The sequence below is a fragment of the Psammomys obesus genome, unplaced genomic scaffold (assembly GCF_907164565.1).
Source record: "Psammomys obesus unplaced genomic scaffold, mPsaObe1.curated_primary_1811, whole genome shotgun sequence".
Classification (NCBI taxonomy): Eukaryota; Metazoa; Chordata; class Mammalia; order Rodentia; family Muridae; genus Psammomys; species Psammomys obesus.
In genome coordinates this window covers 2,421,939-2,441,965 of record NW_026585687.1, presented here as the reverse complement: position 1 = coordinate 2,441,965, position 20,027 = coordinate 2,421,939, and the positions used below count along the sequence as shown (strand labels likewise).

The 20,027-nt window shown below is 38.7% G+C and overlaps 1 long non-coding RNA gene and 1 other non-coding gene across 3 annotated transcripts in view; both read left to right on the top strand.

Annotated features, from left to right (window-relative positions):
* LOC129665730 (uncharacterized) overlaps positions 1-20,027 on the top strand; it is a 228,193-nt gene that overhangs the window by 88,296 nt on the left and 119,870 nt on the right. The window lies entirely within an intron of this gene.
* LOC129665968 (small nucleolar RNA SNORA17) lies at positions 2,672-2,799 on the top strand. The gene has a single exon (XR_008718470.1). It is a non-coding gene; the product is annotated as a small nucleolar RNA SNORA17 (small nucleolar RNA).

Below are 20,027 nucleotides of genomic sequence, written 5' to 3'. Positions count from 1 at the left end.
GACTCCACATACTTGATGTGTTCTTGACTTCTGAAAGAATTTACTCATCAGTCAGTTAAGAAGTAGTAGCATATGTTGCTATAGGACACAGGGATTTGGGGATTAAAGATACAGTCACTGTTCACAAGGAATGAATGGGAGATTGGGAGAGAGTTATGTAAAAGGAAGCCTGTTACAGAACAGCATGTTACAAACAATGAGAGTGAGTACAAAATGTTCTTCAGTCATAGAAAAGAGACAAGATTCATGTCTCTAGGAATCTGGTAAGAATTCACAGAGGATCTGGAAGAGACAGCTCAACATAAAGCATTTTTCTATCATGTGCAATTCTCTAATGAAAATAAAAAATCCTCAGCAATGAAAATAAAAAAGAATTCACAGAGGAGATGACATTTGTGCACATTGGAAGATTATTTTCTCTACCCCCACAGTGTAATAAAATCACGGAGGAAGCTTGTTGAAAGAAATTATTGGTTTCCAGCTCTAAACTTTGGATTCAGAACTCCTTGAACTTGAGCCCTAGAAAAGTTCTCTGGTAATTCTGATGCATAGACATGTTTAGGGAACCCTATTTGGTGAAGTTTTGGGTAGCATATTAAACAGGGTTCCCAAGAAGAACAGAACTAACTGAAAGAATATTTTCTATTTAAATGGGTTGCATTGTAACTATTTACAGTTTTTACAAGAATGACTTACTACCAATAGGGGCTGGGTAGCCTAGCAACAGCCATGAACATGCTGGAGAACATGAGAACCTGGTAGCTGTTTGGTCGATGAAGCTTGATATCCTGAAAGCACCAGGCTTATGCTTAAAGCCTGGAAGATTCCTGGAGAGTTGCTATATTGAGTCTACACTGAACAGAACTCAAAGAATCTAGATTCAAATGTAAGCGAAGAGTGGTGGTAGCAGCAGAGTTAGGCACAGTCACTAAGGAGAATCGAAGGGAAGCAGATTAACACTGCTTTCTCGTCAGACCTCTTTATATATGGGTCATTTCATGAAGATGTTGCCCACTCTGAGGAAGGTTCTTTCTCAGCTGCTCCTTTCAGGAAATACTTTCCCACACTCACCCAGATATAATTCTCCCGGCTAATTTGTGATCCAATTAAGTTGACAACAAAGACTAATGGTCATAAGTCTACTCCTTCTCAACTTGATATCCAACCACATTTTTTACTATCCTTAACTTTCAAATGAAGACAATAGCAAGATCATAACTCTCTAATGTTGCTTAACTTTCTTATATCCAAATGAGGATATACTATTCTTTCCCCAGAGCAGATGATAAAGTTCTTTAAGAAATGCTTAGCCTTTTTAATAGTCCAAAACTTTAAAACACTACTAACACCTAACTACTGACCTGTCTCAATTGATGTATTAAATGATAAATGAATATAAGAAAAGGACCACACATATCCACTATATACATGTATGCGTAAGTGCAAATATGCATAAACATATTCTTCATTTGTTCTTGACCAGAAGACCAAGAAGTGACATACCATAGACGGTAACTCAGCACATCTTGGTTCTTAACCTAAAAGGGTTACCCACACTTTCATTCCTGAAGTGTCTGGGTCATTTATCATTTTGTCTGAATTACTGTAGTTTCCCATTGACCTTAATCACAGGACATTGTAATATCAAGAGATGCCCTAAAGGATCTCCTATACTATAGACATTATCATCATTATCTCCATTCTCGAGAAGTGGTCTGATATGTTCTTGGCAGTCTGAATCAATCACTTCTTCTAACATTATTATTCCTTTCTTGGCCTGTTGGCTTATATGCACCAGTAGTCTGATGTGGTCAAGGAGAAATTTTAGCTTGCTGTTTAAAGGGAGATTCTTGGGATTTCTGCCAGAAGTACTCTCCATTCTGGAAGCAAGACTTATAGGCCAGCAGAGCATAACATCATGGGAAAAGAATGCAAATATTTTGCTAGTAGGTCAACAGGGGTATTGGTAAGTAGAGCCATTCTATTGGTATTCCCTGAATCTTAGCTGTGAGAGAACTAGTAAAATATATTGGATGCTGATCTGGCCCTAGCATTTCAGGTTATTATCACCCAGTTTGTGCTATAGCTGTGTCTTTAAAAAGGTCATTCTGCAGGAGTACTAGAGGGGGAATAATAGGTTATGAGTGATATCAAGTGGGAAATGGAAAAATGCTGGGGAGAACTTTAATTGTGAAGAGGGAAATACATAATGAGAGGAAGGAAGGAAGAAAATAAGTAACACTGAGGATATTTGAAAAATCCATAAAGAATCACACTTTAGTTTTTATTATTTAAAGTTACATATGATACATATAAGTGTATGTGTATATACATGTATTACTTAAAGAAAGAGTCTATCAACACTTCACCAAACAGCATAATTTCTAACTTCATTCTAAATATTTATCCTTATACCCACAGATAACTGTAGCTCTGACTCCTCATCAAAAATATTTCTCTTTACAGCAGACAGACACCATTACAGAAATCCGCAACTGATCAAAATGCAGAGAACAACTGATCATGGGGGTGCTCAGTCTGAAATTATACATTTACAGTACAACCTCCACACTTAAGACTCAGGGAACATGGACGGAGAGGTGGGAGAGGATTTTATGAGTCAGAGGATGAGAAAATCAGCTCGGAGATTGTGTCTCAGAAATCACACGAGCCTCCTCCTAGAAGCTTTGAGGTGTTGTTGCTGTGCCACATGTATGTCAGTAGATAGCAGAGAGAGGAGCTCTGTCTACACTTAGTGGTCTGCCCTATGAACATCTGAATTATTAGTACCTGAACATTCCCTGAAAAAATGTGAGCCTGAGTCAACCACCAGGCCCTCACAACACAGGCCCTGATGGTTCCCAGGACTGGGAACAAGCTGCAAGCTGAAGACTAGAAGAACCCCACTTGACACTGAGGGCCCCGGGCAGGAGTGAGCCCAAGATTGACAATCATCGCATGGGGCCACTTGGGCAGAGCAGGATAGGAGTGATCCTGAGACGGCCAGGATACTGGTACCATGGGACCTGGATACAGAGCTAGTATGAGACAACTACCAGGTGGCATGCAGGCCTGAGAAGGAGGCAAGCAGACCATACCTGAGATGACCCTTGCGTGGTGCCATAATGCACAAGTGGGGCACAGCACTCCTGAGACCAGTCCTGAGACAACCCCAGATACTTAAAGACCCTGGGCATAACTCAGAGGAGCAAGTAACTGGTAGAGAAATGAAAGAGAAAGAGAAACAGAAGGATGTGGGCACAATGAAGAGAGGCAGAACTGGAGACTTGAGGGTAGTGAAGAACAGCCTGATGTGAGTAGCTGGTGAAACCACCTGGAACCATGGTAGGGTCCTAGCTTGTGCTGTCACAGGGGACCACATCTGGGTTTGTAGCATTGCAGCATCAAAGGCCAGGCAGATGTCCCTTATCTGGGTTGCGACCTGGGGACATATTAATATCTGAGGATTGTACAGAACTAACCCTACCCCTCACCTGGCCATTGTGGAAGAGTTGGCCTCAAGATTTGAGAGGAGACCTGACCCCGACCCTAGCCAGTACTCTGGAGAGTGGGTCCTACACATTGCAGGAGCTGCAGGTGAGCTGACTCCTGAGGATATGAGCAGGGGAGACCAGAAACAACCAATCATCTTCCCAGTGGTGGTGTGGATGAGGGAGAAATACCCTTCTCCTCCCCTCCCCATTCACTAACTGCAGCAGATGGGATACCTGGTCCTGGGGTCATGAGAGCAGGAGAGCTGGCCCTGACCCTCACTAGCTGCAGCACTCAGGAGAGTGGGCCCTGCACCTCACCTGGGCATTACAGTAGAGCTGACCCTGGTGGTGGGAGGGGTGCGGGGTAGGCTCAGTGCAGGTGAGCTGGCGTGAGGGCATGAGCATGGGAGAGCTGCCCCTGCCACTTGTCTGCCATAAAGTGACATGGGCAAGGGAGAGATGACAGCCTCTCACCGCAGGATGGAGGTCATCATAACAGGAAAGCTGGCCCTGACCCTCACCTGCTGCAGCACTCAGGAGAGCAGGCCTTGCACTTTTTCTGGGCAGCACAGTAGGGCTCGCCCTGAATGTGGGGGTTGCAGATGATCCAGCCTGCAAGGGGGTGAGTGTGGGAGAGCTGGCCCTGCCTCTTGTAATGTTAATGAGGAAGAGATACCCTCTACTCCCTTGTCCTTCACCATCTATGGCAGGCAGGAGAGATATTCCTAGGTTCATGAGCGTGGGAGAACTGGCCATATTTTTTACTGACCGTAACAATCAGGAGAGCAGGCCCTGCACCTTTCCTGGGCATTAGAATAGATGCCTTGATCTCTAGGTTTACATAACAATGCAAGAGTTCCTTCCTTTTATGTGGGTTTCAAATCAGATCAGAAAGTGGTTACATTATTCTCGTAAGAGTCACTATTACACTAAAGGGCATATTACATTCAGTAGGTCATTATTGTAGAGCAGCTGACTAAGACTGTTGATGATCTTTTCCCTCCCAACAACCTGCATAATGCAGCTCCTGTGACTGTGAAGGTTAGCTGGAAAGGAGGAAGTTTCCAGTTCATCTCCAGCTTGATTCCTCTAGGAACTGTTACCAAAGTCTGCAGTGTCTTCAACAGCAGGGCCTCACCATCAAGTTCTGGTGAGCAATCAAGAGCAATGGCAATATCCTGTATACTGGGTTTATTCGGGGGAAGGGGGAAGCTTTGGGGACTTCTTGGACCAAACTCATGGGGACGTGTCACACACCTGGCACTGGAATTTCTGTTTTATAACCCATAGTTATGGGAAGAGACTAATCCATTCTTAATAGGCATCTCTGTTCACATTCTTTTTTAATTAGATTGTGTTTTAATAACCGAGGTTTCTATACGGCCTTTTGAAATATTCTTAGTTTTGATTGCCCTCCTCCTTTCTGGTCCTCTTCCCTATCCTCCTCCTATTTTTCCTGTTTAGACGTTTCAACCCCCAGTATTCCCCTCCTCCATCTTCATGACTGATGTCTTCCACTATGTATGTACCATATTTCTATTATCCATTCATCAGCTGATGGACAAGTAGGTTGGCTCTACTTCCTCACCATGGCGAATAAGGCAACAGTGGACACGGACTTGCAGATATTTTTGTTGCAGAGTACAGAGTCCTTTGGGTATATTCCCAGGAGTGATACAGCTCGTTCATAGGGCAGTTCTATGTCTGACTTTGTGAGGGACCTCCACACAGTTTTCCATAGGTAATGAACCAGCTTAGCAGTGCATAATGGTTGTTTTCTCCCCCCCCATATATACACAAACACTCGTTTTGTTTTCTTTGTAATATCCGCTCTGACTGGAATTAGATGAAATTTCAAAGTAGTTTTAATTTGAATTCCCAGCTGGCTAAGGATGTTGAACATTTTAGAAATATTGATTAGTTATTTGTTACTCTCTGTTGAGAATTCTATTTCATTATTATATTGTTACAGTTCAGATAGAAAGGTATCCTGGCAGTTGGGAACCAAGGAATACCACCAAATCATACCACACAACAAACTGCATACAAGAGATTTATTGGGACAGAAAACCCCAAGAGGATGGCCACCTCTGCTCAGGTGATAAGCGTCAGAGGACTAGGTAATCCACAGGGTTTATATAGGATTTCTTGGTAGGGTGGGGACAGAGCTTTTCATGTGGCTTAGGATTGGAGGGATTATGGGGCCTGATTTTGGGCCAAGGTAAGAGATTGGTAGGATTCTTTCCTGTAGGGCAGGGCCATGCCACTAACCCTCTTTGGAGTTGGGAACAGCTGTTAGGACCATTAGGAAAGTTCAGGGGCGGGAAGTTCCTCAGGTCTGGACCTAGTCACTTGCATGCTTTGAAGGTTTACAAAGTATATAAACGTTTACAAAGGGAATATCTTCCCATAGCAGGTAAAGTTTTCCCTGTAGCTTGAGTTGGTGTGAAAAGCGAAGAGTTACCTGGACATTTAAAAAATTTGCTGCTTTATTTATATTCAGTTAAATGCTTTATATATTCTAGACACTGATCTTCTGTCAGAGATACAGTGGGCAAAGATTTCTTTGCATTGTATGTACTACCCAGATTTCCTTCGGAGAAGAGAAGCTTTTTCATTCCTGAAGATCCTGTTTGTAGATTGCTAACTTAACGGAAGACTAAAGTCATTTAAAAAGTCTTTACCTGTGTCTGTATCATTAAACATTCACCCTACTTTATCCTCTAGTAGTTTCATAGTTTGTGGTTCAACATTTGAGACCTATGATTTATTTTGATAATGATTGTTTTGTTTAGGGGAGAGGTGGGAATCAAATTTCATTATTTTACATATAGATATCTAGTTTCCCCAGTACCATTTGAGGAAAGGGGGCTGTAAACGTGTGTGAGGGATGGTGGTAGTGGTTGGTGGTGAGTGGTGGTGATTGTGGTTGGTGGCAGTTGATGGCAGCTGGTGGTGGTTGTTGCTGGTTGTGTGTTTCTTGTTTTGTTGGTTTGGCGATGGTGGTGGTAGTGATGGTGTGTTTTGGTGTTTTTTTTTTTTTTTTCTTCCTTATAAAAAAATTATATGGCTGTAGTTTTACGGTTTTGTATCCATTTCCTCTATTCTATTACATTAGTATATTTATCTATTTAGTGCTACTTTCATGTTCTTTTTACTATAACGGATCTATAGTACAACTTGAAATCAGAAATGGTGATACCTTTGGTAGTGTTCTTATTGCTAAGGATTCCTTTAACTATCTAAGTTATTTTGTGCTTCCATATAGATTTTAAGGTTCCTTTGTCTATTTCTATGAATAATTGCTATAACATTTATTGAGATTGCATTGAATTTGTGATTGATTTTGTTAGGATAAATGTTTTCATAATATTTTTATATTAATTAATTCAATTTCCACTTCAGTCATAGGCACTGCTCTCCTTTCCTCCCAGTACTACCTTCCCTCCCACATCCCCTATCCCCTATATAGGGGAGCATCCCTACCCAGACACCCCAGCTCATCTACTCACATGAGGACTGAGTTTGTTTTCCTCCCCTACGGCCTTGTATCAAAAAGCAGGCAACATAGTCTGTGTCAGAGATAGCCCCCATTCCTCTAACTAGTGGGCTGACATGAAGCCTAAGATGTCCATCAGACTTATTTTGTGATCTGTGCATTGCAGTATGTCTATCCGGTACTATATGACTAAAATCCATTTAAAAGTGAGTATATACCATGTGTGTCTTTTGCTTCTGGGATACCTCACTCAGGATGATCTTTTCTAGTTCCATCTATTTGCCTGAAAATTTCACGACTTCCTTGTTTTTAAATGGCTGTGTAAATGTACTAGTTTCTGTAAGCATTCTTCAGTTGAGGGACATCTAGGTTGATTTTAGATTCAGGCTATTACAAATAGAGCTGCTAAGAACATAGTTGATCAAATGTCTTGTATGGTGGAGCATCTTTTGTGTACGTGCCCAGGAGTAGAGGAGTAGTATAGCTGAGTCTTGAGGTAGCACTATTCCCAATTTTCTCAGGAAGCGACAGATTGATTTCCAAAGTGGTTGTACAGTTTGCACTCCCACCACCAATGGAGGAGAGTTCCCCTTTCTCCACATTCTCACGAGCATGTGTTGTCACTTGAGTTTTTGATCTTGGCTATTCTGAGAGGTATAAAATGGAATCTCAGAGTTGTTTTGATTTACACTTCCTTGATGACTAAGGACACTGAGCATTTCTTTAAGTGCTTCTCCACCATTTGAGATTCCTCTGTTAAGAATTCTCTGTTTAGCTCTGTACCCCATTTTTAATTGGACTATTTGGTTTGTTGAGTTCTTAATTTCTTAAAGAACTTAATTTCTTGAGTTCTTTATGTAGTCTGAATATTAGCCCTTTGTCAGATGTAGGGTTGCTGAAGATCTAGTCCCAATCCATAGACTGTCATTTTGTTCTATTGGTAGTGTCCTTTGCTTTGCAGAAGCTTGTAAGTTCCAAGAGGTCCCACTTATTAATTGTAGATCTTAAAGCCTAAGTTGTTGGTGTTCTGTTCAGGAAGTTATCTCCTGTGCCAATGAATTTGAGGCTCTTACCAACTTTCTTTTCTAGCAGATTTAGTGTCTCTGGTTTTATGTTGAGGTCTTTGATCCACTTAGACTTGAGTTTTGTTCAAGGTGATAAATGTGGATCTATTTGCATTTTTCTACATGTAGACATCTAGTTAGACCAGCACCATTTGTTGAAGATGCTGTCTTTTTTTTCATTGTATGGTTTTGGCTCCTTTGTCAAAAATCAGGAATGCATAGGTATGTGGGTTTATTTCTGGGTTATCGATTTGATTACATTGATCAACCAGTCTATTTCTATGCTAGTACCATGCAGTTTTTATTAATATTGCTCTGTAGTATAGCTTCAGGTCAGGTATGGAGATACCTGCAGAAGTTCTATTATTGTATGGGATTGTTTTTTCAATCTTTGGTTTTTTGTTTTTCCATTTAAGTTTAGAATTGTTCTTTCAAGGTCTGTGAAAAATTGTGTTGGTATTTTGATGGGGATTTCATTGACTATATAGATTTTCTTTGGTAAGATGGTCATTTTAATATGTTAATCTTGCCAATCCATGAACACATCCTTCCATCTTTTGGTATCTTCTTCAATTTCTTTCTTCAGAGACTTGAAGTTTTTGTTGTACAGGTCTTTGACTTGGTTGGAGTTACCCCTAAGATACTTTATATTATTTGTGGCTATTGTGAAGGTTGTGGTTTCCCTAATTTCTTTCTCAGCTAACTTGTTATTTGTATACAGAACAGGTACTGATTTTTTTTTTAAATTAATCTTGTATCCAGCCACTTTGCTGAAAAAGTTTATCAGCTTCAGGAGTTAGTTCTCTGGTGCAATTTTTGGTGTTGCTTATGTATACTATCATATCATCTGTGAATAGTGATACTTTAACATCTTCCTTTTTTATTGGTATCCTTTTGATTTCCTTTAGTTGTCTTGAAATTCTAGTACTATATTGAAGAGATAAGGAGAAAGTGGGCAGCCTTGTCTTGTTCCTGATTTTAGTAGAATTGCTTTGAGTTTCTCTCCATTTAGTTTGATGTTGGCTTCTGGCTTGCTGTATATTGCTTTTATTATGTTTAGGTATGGGCCTTGTATCCCTGATTTCTCCAAGAGTTTTATCATGAAGGGGTGTTGGATTTTGTCAAAGGCTTTTCCTGCATCTAATGAGATGATCCTGTTTTTTTTTTTTTTCCAGTTTGTTTATATGGTGGATTACATTGATGGATTTTTGAATGTTGAACCATCCCTGCATCCCTGGTGGATAATGTGTTTGATGTGTTCACAAATTCAGTTTGCAAGTATCTTATTGAGTATTTTTGCATCAATGATCATAAGGGAGATTGGTTTGAAATTTTCTTTGTGGAGTTTTTTTGTTGTTTAGATATCAGGGAGACTGTGGCTTCATAAATGAGTTTGGTAATGTTCGTTCTGTTTCTATTTTCTGAAATAATTTGAGGAGTGTTGATGTTAGCTCTTCCTTAAAAGTCTAGTAGAATAGCGCACCAAAACCATCTGGCCCTTCACTTTTTTGTTTGTTTGTTTTTTTTAGTTGGGAGTCTTTTGATGGCTGCTTCTATTTCCTTAGGGGTTATTGCGCTGTATAAACTGTTTACATGCTGTTGACTTTTGTAGGTAAAAATCCTTGAGATTTTCCAATTTTGTGGAATACAGGTTTTTAAATTAATAGCTAATGATTTTTTGGATTGCCTCTCTGTCTGTTGTTATGTCCCCCTTTTCTTTTCTGATTTTGGTAATTTGGGTACTGTCTCTCTGTCTTTTAGTTAGTTTGGCTAGGGATTTGTCTGTCTTGTTAATTTTTTTCGAAGAACCAAGTCTTGTTTTTTTGGTATTGCTTTTTTTGTTTCTAATTTATTGATTTCAGCACCGAGATTGATTATTTCATGCCATCTACTCCTCTTGGGTGTGTTTGCTTCTTTTGTTTTTCTAAAGCTTTCAGTTGATCCGTTAATTTGATAATATGTCTCCAATTTTTTATGAAGATATGGTGCTATGAAATTTCCTCTTAGCACTGCTTTCATTGTGTCCCATAAGTTTGTGTAAGTTTTGTCTTCATTTTCATTTTCATTGAATTCTAAGAAATCTTTCATTTCTTTCTTTATTTCTTCCCTCCCAGTTATCACAGAGCAGGGAGTTGTTCAGTTTCAACGAGAGTGTAGCCTTTTGTTCTTTTTGTTGTTATTTTGAGCTAGCTTTAATCCATGGTGATCTGACAAAAAAATAAAACAATGGGCTAATACAATTTTCATGTATTAATTGAGGTTTGCTTTGTGACTGACTATATGGTCAATTTTGGAAAAGGTTCTGTGTGGTGCTGAGAAAAAAATATATATTCTTTTGTGTTTAAGTGAAAAGTTCTGTAGACATCTACTAAGTCTATTTGATTGATGACCTCTGTTAGCTTCATTATTTCTCTACTTAGTTTCTATCTTGATGATCTGTCAATTGGTGAGAGTGAGGTGTTGAAGTCTCCCACTATAAATGTGTTGGGATTAATGTGTGATTTTACGAATGCAGATGCCTTTGTTTTGGGGGTATAGATGTTCAGGATGGTGATGTCCTCTTCCTTTGATGAGAATGAAGTATTCCTCCCCATCTTTTTTGAATAATTTTGGGTTGAAAGTCTATTTTATTGGATATTAGGATGGCTACTCCACCTTGCTTCTGGGGCTAGTTTGCTTGGAAAATCTTTTTCCAGCCCTTTACTCTGAGATAGTGTCTATATTTTTGAGGTGTATTTCTTGAATCCAGTAGAATGTTGGTCTTGTTTATGCAACCATTCTGTTAGCCTGTGTCTTTCTATTGGGGAGTTCAGACTATTGATACTAATAGATATTAGTGACTAATGATTGTTATTTCCTTTTATTGTGAAGTTGGTGCTGATAGTGTGTTTGTGTTCTTGTATTGTTTTGGTTTGGCTGCTGTGAGGTTATCTATATCCTGTGTTTTCTTGGGTGTAATTTACCTCATTGGGTTGGAGTTTTCCTTCTAGTATCTTCTGTAGGGCTGAGTTTGTTTATAGATATTGTTTAAATTTAGTTATGTCATGGAATATCTTGTTTTCTCCATCTATGGTGATTTAACGTTTTGCTGGGTATAGAAGTCTGGGTTGGCATCTGTAATCTCTTAGTCTCTGAATGACATCTTCCCAGGACCTTCTGGCTTTCATAGTCTCTGTTGAGAATCCAGGTATGACTCTGATAGGTCTACCTTTTTATATGTTACCTGACATTTTTCCCTTGCCAATTTTAATATTTTTCTTTGTTTTGTAGATTTAGTGTTTTGACAATTATGTGGCAGAAGGATTTTCTCTTCTGGTCTAGTCTATTTGGTTTTCTGTAAGTCTCTTGTATGGTTAAGGGCATCTACTTCCTTAGGTTGGGGAAATTTTCTTCTATGATTTTCTTGAAAATATTTTTCTGGACCTTGGAGCCTGAAATAATTTTTTTTTTTTTGTCTATTTCTATCATTCTTAGGTTTCATCTTTTCATGGTGTCCTTGATTTTTTGGACCTTTTGTGTTTGGAAATTTTCTGATTTTAATTTTTCTTTAAGAGATGCATCAATTTCTGTAATTGTATCTTCAGCGCCTGATGTTGTATTCTGTATTCTTGTATTCTGTCTGTTGGTGATGCTTACCTCTATGGTTCCTGATCTCTTCTCTAAATTCTCCGACTCCAGGGTTTTCTCTGTTTCTGTGTTTGTTTGTTTTTTTTTATTCTAATTCTGTTTTCAGGTCTTGAACTGTTTTATTTATTTCTTTCACCTGTTTGATTGTAGTTTCCTGTCCTTGTTGACTTCTATTTGTTTAGTTGTATTTTCCTGTATATGAGAAATTTGTTTATTTCTTCTCTATATGCTTCTAATAACTGCATAATCATAGGTTTAAGGTCATTTTCCTCTGTTTCATTAAAATACACATTGCTTTTGGGTTTCTGGTGGAGCCATGATGTCCCGGTTTTTATTGATTGTATTGTTACACTGGCCTTTAGCCATTTGGTTGTCTGTTTCGTTGGCTGTTTGTTCCTTGAACCTGTACCTAAGACTGGATCTGCCCATCTCCGGTGTCTGGAGTAGTCTTCAGGATGACAAGAGAGGTTCCATGAAAGACGAATAGGTTGCTGGTGTTTATGATAAAGCCACGCTTGGGTGGGTGTTTCAGAAGGCAGGGCGTGGGCACAGGTGCTTTGAAGGGCAGGGGCATGGTATTGGGCTTGGGTGCCTTAAGGGCAAGGGGTGTTGCAAATGCCTTGAAGGGCCAGTTATGGGCATCTCAGATCATAACTGTGGAAGCACAAGTGCCTCAGGTAGAAGCTGCAGGGGGTGGTGTTTCCACCTCAGGTGGCAATCACTGGCGAACCGGTGCTTCAGAAGGCAGCTGAGCTGCATCTTACAGGCTTTTCAGACACTGTGTTCTTGGGACTCAGACTCCTCTGGGCTCTGCTGTCTTGAATCCAGCCAGGTTCTGAACGATTTTATTGTTAACCTGGTTTCCACAAGGGGACCAGTAGAACCATGGTTTGGAGGTTCGGATGCTGTCTCAGCAATCCAGATGTTGCCCTTGGGCAAGTGGGAGTGATCCAATGTCTGGCTGCTGGAGTGGAGGCTCAATGGACTTGGGGTCTGCATTTTCTTGAGTATGCAGAAAGGGCAGAGGGCTCCCAGTTTGTGACTCCTGGTCTTGGGAGATGGCTGTGGGGGTCAGGGCAGGGGCTGAATATGATCATCTCCAACTCTCTGGATGTCCCCTCCAGTCCAGGAAGCACCAAAGTCAGTATTTGGATCCAGCCACATGTTTACTCACCGGTTTCACAGTCTTTGATATTCTGCTCCTTAGATTCAGTATACACTGGTCACCACAATCTTAGACTCTCAATATGACAATGTTAAACTTATGAAACCATGAGTGTTAGAGGCATTTTCATCTTCTAATGTTTTCTTCAGTTTCTTTTTTTTTTTTTTTGATGTTTTAACCTTTTCATTGTAGATTTCTTTTACTCCCTTAGTTAGATTTATTTCAAGGTTTCCTTCTTTTCTTTCTTTCTTTTGCACTATTATGACACTGTTTCCACATTTATTTCTCAGCATATTTATATTGGTTTATAGAATTTTGTATTGGCATACATATGTTTACTGATTTTTATATGTTGGTTTTGTAACCTGCAACTTGGCTGAAAGTGTTTATCAGCTCTAGGAGTTTCCTGGTAGTCTTTACAGTCTCTTATGAATAAGTCATCTGCAAATAGGAATTCTTTGACTTCTTCCTTTCCAATTTGTACCAATTTTATTTCCTTTTCTTGTCTTATTGCTGTAACTAAGACTTCAAGCTCTATATTTTACAGGAATGGAGAGAGTGGACATCTTCGTCCTCTTCCTGATCTTAGTGGATGGGAACGCTTTGTGTTTTTCTCCATTCAGTATGATGTTGCTTATAGGTTTGGCACTCATAGCCTTCATCAAGTTAAGATTTTTTTTCCTTTGATTCCTAGTTTCTACAGGACATTTATCACGAAAAGATGTTGAATTTTGTTAAAGATCTTTTCTGTATCTATTGATGTGATTATTTGATGTTGGTTCCTAAGATTATTGATGTGATAGATGATACTGATTGAACCATCTCCATATGCTTGGAATGAAGCCAATGTGATCAGGGGGAGGTGTGTGTGTGTGTGTGTGTGTGTGTGTGTGTGTGTGTGTACTCTTAAGTTTGATTTGCAAGTATTTTATTGAGGATTTTTTTGCATCTGCAGGCATGGTAGGTGATCTCTAATACCACTGAGCCAGCCACATTTGTAGTATCACAAATCTACTATTGAAATGTACTCTTGCACATTTTCCCATAGGCTGTCAAGTAAATGTATATGTCATATGGAAAAACTCATACTCCAACCAAGGACTATTTATGGAGATAACTTAGAACCCTGACAATGCAGCTACTTCTGATGAGAACTGATAGACTAAGATCAGAAAGAAGGAGAGGAGGACCTCCCCTATCAGTGGACTTGGGGAGGGACGTGCATGCAGAAAGGGGGGGGGAGGGTGGGACCGGGAGGGGAGGAGAGATGGGCTTATGGGGGGATACATAATGAATAAAGTGTAATTAATAAAAGTTAAATAAAAAATTCAAAAAAATCAACTTCTTAAGTACGCTTGTTAATGTTGATATGGAGGTTGAAAATGAGACATACATTTTAAAGAGTCCTATTCATTCTTTTATCTATAGTTTAAAAAGGAGAAAAAGATGGTCAAGAGGAAGAATGTAGGAAGAGGTGAATCAGTGTAAAAGAGCTAAAGAGAATTTGTAGCTGGGTAGAACATCAGAGCCTAGGACTTTTGACACAGTGAGAATAAGGTAAGTCATTTTTAATAGTGAGACTCAGGGAAGCCCTTGTTAGATGGTCTCGGGTGAGACTGGAAAAATGGTTATGGGCAACTTCCAGAAATGCTTTTTAAACTATGTCAGGAGTTCACATTTTATCAGCGGAAATGGAAGTCACTAAAGAGTTCAAAAAAGTGATATTCCAAAAAAGAATCAGGAATAATATCTTAATTGTATGAAAAGGTAACAGAAGCAAAACATATCTATCTTAATGGACAAGGAAAAATAGGGTAAGAATGTGTGTCCAAATATTCACAGATATTGTGTAAATGTATACCTGTATATGGATACGCACAAAACTTTAAGCTAGCCACTGCTAACAGACTTACTGTCATGGAAAAATTAAACCATCAAAATTTTTTAGAAATTTTAGCATATTCATAAATCTAATAAGCAAGCAGAATTAAAGTTGTACAGAGATGGGGACATGTAAAAGACAGTTGATACTAAATGGCTAAATATTTAATAATTAAGTTATAAAATAATAATGTTTTATTAATATCTATAGGAAAAATAAATGCACACCAATCCATACTACTATGAAAAAAATAAAGGGGAAAAGGAAGAAAAAAATGCCTGAATGCATGATGAAATAAAGGACAATTTTCCCTCGCTAACGAATTCTAATAACTAAATATAGGAAGAATTAGGGAAAACATATGAATATCACAATAATAAATGCCAGTGGCAAGATTCTCTGATTAAAGCTAAAATTAGTAGGAGAAACAGTACATTTGAATAGCTTTAAAGCACATCATTCAAGCTCACTGATTACTATGGTAGTTTTAACATATGACATTTTAATCTTAAGAACAGAACCTTAATTTCTCATTACTTGCATATACCCTGGTCCTATAGACTCCCTTTTGTTTAAGACGGAATGTTGATATGTAGCCCAGGCTGTCCTTAATTTTCTGATCTTTCTGTCTTCTGGGTGCTGAGATTATAGGTGACACCATATCTGACTCATACTTACTTCTTTTTTTATAATTATTTTTATTAATTACAGTTTATTCACTTTGTTTCCCCCCTGTAGCTCCTTCCCTCCTCCCCTCCCAATCCCACCCTCCCTCTTCCCCACCCATGTCCCTCTCCCAGCCCACTGAAAAGGGAGGTCCTCCTCCCCTTACCTCTGACCCTAGTTTATCAGGTCTCATCAGGAGTGGCTGCATTGTCTTCCTCTGTGGCCTGGTAAGGCTGCTCTTCCCTCAGGTGGAGGTGATCAAAGAGCAGGCCAATCAGTTCATGTCAGAGACAGTCCCTGTTCCCATTACTATGGAACCCACTTGGACACTGAACTGCCATAGGTTACCTCTGTGTGGGGCAGATGTTGAGACTCATAGCCAAATTTTGGGCAGAATACAGGGAATCTTATGAAATAATTGGGAGATAGTAAGACCTGGAGAGGACAGGAGCTCTAAAAGGAGAGGAACAGATCCTAAAAGTTTGGGCACAGGAGTCTTTTCTGAAACTGATACTCATGGAGATGGCCTGGAACCCCTGCACATATGTAGCTAATACTTACTTCTTAAGAAAAGAGAATATCAAAGGGGAAAGGGTTACTTTTACAATGAAGAAACCTCTGCCTTCCAGGTGCTTGGGTTAAAGGTGTGTGCCATCACTCCCAGGATCATTTAATTTCTTATACTATGTACTGAGAAGGACCTGTCTGAGATTTAGTTACTATAGACAAACCTGATGAGGGACATTCTACAACATACCTGATATTTTGGCCAAAATGGTAAAGAATAGAAATGATCAAAATTAATATTTTCAGTAATAAGACATGACGATATCATGTACATTATTTTTTTATGAGACAGGGTCTCCTTATGTAGTCTGATGCTCTATGCAAGCCATGTGGGCCTTGATGATACAGCAAAGAATTAGAAGTAAAGAAATAAAACAATTTTTCCAGATTGTCTGACCTGCCTAGGACAACCAATGAGATCAATAAAATGTTAAATATAATAACAAAGTTCAGAAAAGTGTAGACATATAAACGCATTATCAAAATTGTTCATATTTTATATCAGTAATAGCAAGAAACTATAATATTAAACAAGACAGCATTCACAAATAACATAAGAATCTATAACTATAAAATTTTAAGAGTTCAAAAATAAAATATCTGCAAAGTTTTGGTGGAGAAATTTGTCAGTGTTAATCAAGAATATAAAATAGTTCTAAGCGAACGTAAAAGGACTCCATACTCAACACACACACACACACACACACACACACACACACACACACACACACACATTAGTTTTCTATCAGTAGAATGATGTTATATATGCAAATGGTCTAATTAATCAAATTATTTCACTTACGTAATTATCATCAGTTGATGTAAAATATATTCTGATAAAACATTAAACTCAAAAAGCATAGTAAACAATTGTCATATCACTGTGCAGACTTACCCAATCAGATTAGTGTCTTGGGGTCCAGCCAAATGTGATGTCACATACCTTTAATCCCAGTACTTAGGGTAATAAAGGAGATGTATCTCTGTTACATAGTGAGATACAGGCTAGCCTGTACTACCTAGTGAGACTGTCTCAAACAAGAACACACAGATATACATACATACATACACATATATAACCTTGGAGTCCATATACTATATAGCAACTGGAAAATATTTTCACCATTCAACTAGAGCAATAGTAAGAAGCCATTTTAAAAAGACCCTGACCTCCCTTTGGTCCCTGTTATTTTCCATATTTTTGTGATTACTCCATGTTACATACTCACATCTAAATTTTGGATCCACAAATAAGAGAAAACATGTAGCATTTGTCATTATGGGTCTGAAATACCTCAGTATAGTATTTCTAGTTTCATCCTTTTATCTTCAAATCTCAATATTTCAATCTTCTTTACAGCTAAATAATGTTCCATATATTTTTTCATTGTCCATTTTCATTATCCATTCTTCTGTTGAAGGACATATAGATCATTTTCATTTCATTTCTCTTTTCTGAATAGAGAAGCAATTAAGATAGTTGGGGAAGTATTGGTTGTTTGGGCATCTGTCAAGGAGTAAAATATAGCTTTATCGTGTGTTAAATCTACTTTTATCTTTTGATACTTTTCCACACTTGGTTGCACCAGTTTACAATAACATCAACAGTTAACAGGAATTCCCCTTTTCCCACATCCTCATCAGTATTTGTTGTCAGTTGTTGTCTCCATCTTCATCGCTCTGACTGGGGGCAACATGAAATCTCAAAGTATTTTAATTTGTATATCTCTAATTGCCAAGGATGTGGAACAGTCTTTAAAATGTTTTATTATTTTGTATGAGTTGCTTTGCCTGCATGTTTGTTTTTTTGTTTGTGCACCCTGTGTGTGCCTGGCGCATCACGTGTACACCTGGTGCCCAAGGTGTCCAGATTAGGGAGTCAAATGTCTTGTAACTGGAGTTACAGATGGTTGTGAGCCACCACATGGATGCTAGGAATGAAACCCAAATCCCTTGGAAGACAAACAGGTTCTCTAAACCACTGAGCCATTCCTCTAGCTCCAAAGGTATTCCATAGGCATTTTATGTCTTCTTTTTGAGAATTCTCTCTTTGGATTCATAGCGCATTTGTTTATTTGCTTCTTCTGTTGTTTTTGTTAGTTAGTTAGCTTTTTGAGTTTTTTTTATACATTCTGGATGTTCATGATCTGTCAGATACATAGTTGCCAAAGACAAAGATTCTCTCCCACTCTTTGGGCTTCCTCTTCACTATCTTGATTGTTTTCTTTTTCTTTTCTTCTTCTTTTTTTTTTTTTAGTTTAATAAGGTTCCATTTGTCAATTGTTAATCTTAATTCTTGAGTCAATGGAGTCCTTGAGAAAAAAAAATTCTTTACTGCACTTATATTTTGTAGGGAACTGTGCATGTTTTCTTCTAGAAGTTTCATCATTTCAGATTTCACATTGAGGTTTCAATCCAGTCGGGGATGACTTGTGCAAGGTGATAGAAACAGATGTGATTTCGTTCTCATTCATGTGGGCATCCAGTTTTCCCAGAATTATCTGTTGAAAATGTGATATTTCTCCTGTGTATGTTTTTTTAACATCTTTCTCAAATTTCAGATAGCTACCGTTATGTTTTGTTCCATTGACCTACATGTCTATTTTATTCTAGTACCAATCTATTTGTATTATTAAGGATCTGTAACATAGCTTGAACTCTGATATGATAATTCCTCCAATATTATTCTTTTTGCTCAGGATTGCTTCAGCTATCTGGGGTCCCTTATGATTCCTAATGAATTTTAAAATGGATTTTTTTGTGTAAATTTATTTTTAGTAGCATGGATATTTTAACAATATTAATTGTAGCAATCCATGTATTTTTCTAAATCTCTTCAGAGATTTAAAGTTTTATTGTAGAGGTCTTTCATTTTCTTAGTTAGTTTAATTCCTAGATATCTTAGTTTCTTTGAAGCTATTGTGAACGAGAGTAGGCCCACTATTTCTTTTTGAGCATGTTTATTATTGATGTAAAGAAAAGCTCCTCTTGTGGTGTGGGCCTCAGTTAAACCACCTCTTGGTTGGCCACTCCCACAAGTTCTTCATCCCCATTGCCCCAGCACATCTTGCAGGCAAGACGGATTTCAGGTTGAAGATTTTATGGCTGGGCCGATGTCCAGGTTTCTCTTTTTATATCCTGAAGAGTACCTTCCTGCACCAAAGACTAGAACATAGGGGTAAGGCTCCACACAGCTTGACATCCCTATATTCAATGAGCTGGAGGTCTTGTCCCCTTCAAGTCCCTCTATTCTTCCTCCTACTATTCTACAAGAATCCCCAAGCTCTGCGTAATGTTTTCCTGTGGGTCTCAGGGTCTGTTTGATGCTGGGTTAAGCCTCTCAGACGACAGTTACTCTAGGCTTCTGTCTGCAAGCATAGCAGAGTATCATTAATAGTGTCAAGTTGGCTCTTTTCCATGGGATGGGTCTCAAGTTGGGCCAGTCATTGTTTGGCCATTTTTTCAATCTCTGCTCCATCTTTATCCCTGTACATCTTGTAGTCAGGGTAAATTATGGGTCAAAGTTTTGTGGGTGGGTTGGTGTCCCCCTGGAATTCCTGCCAGGCTAGCATGTGGCCACTTCCATCTCTATGCCCCACCCCCTGTGAAGATTCCATCTTACACTCATCAGAATGGCTAAGATAAAAAACTCAAGTGACAGCGCATGCTGGAGAAAATGTGAAGAGAGGGAACATTCCTCTATTGCTTGTGGGAGTGCAAACTTTGGTACAACTACTTTGGAAATCAATATGGCATTTTCCCAGAAAATTGGGAATAGTTCTACCTCAACACTCAGCGTATAGTACTATTGGGCATATACCCAAAACATGCTCCATCACACCACAAGGACATTTGTTCAACTATGTTCATAGCAGCTTTATTCAAAATAGCCAGAAACTGGAAACAACCCAAATGTTTCTCAGCCAAAGAATGGATAAAAAATGTACATTTACACAACAGAATACTACTGAGCTATTAAAAACAAAGAAATCATGAAAATTTCAGGCAAATGGATAGAACTAGAAAAGATTTTCCTGAATGAGGTAATCTAGACCCAGAAGAA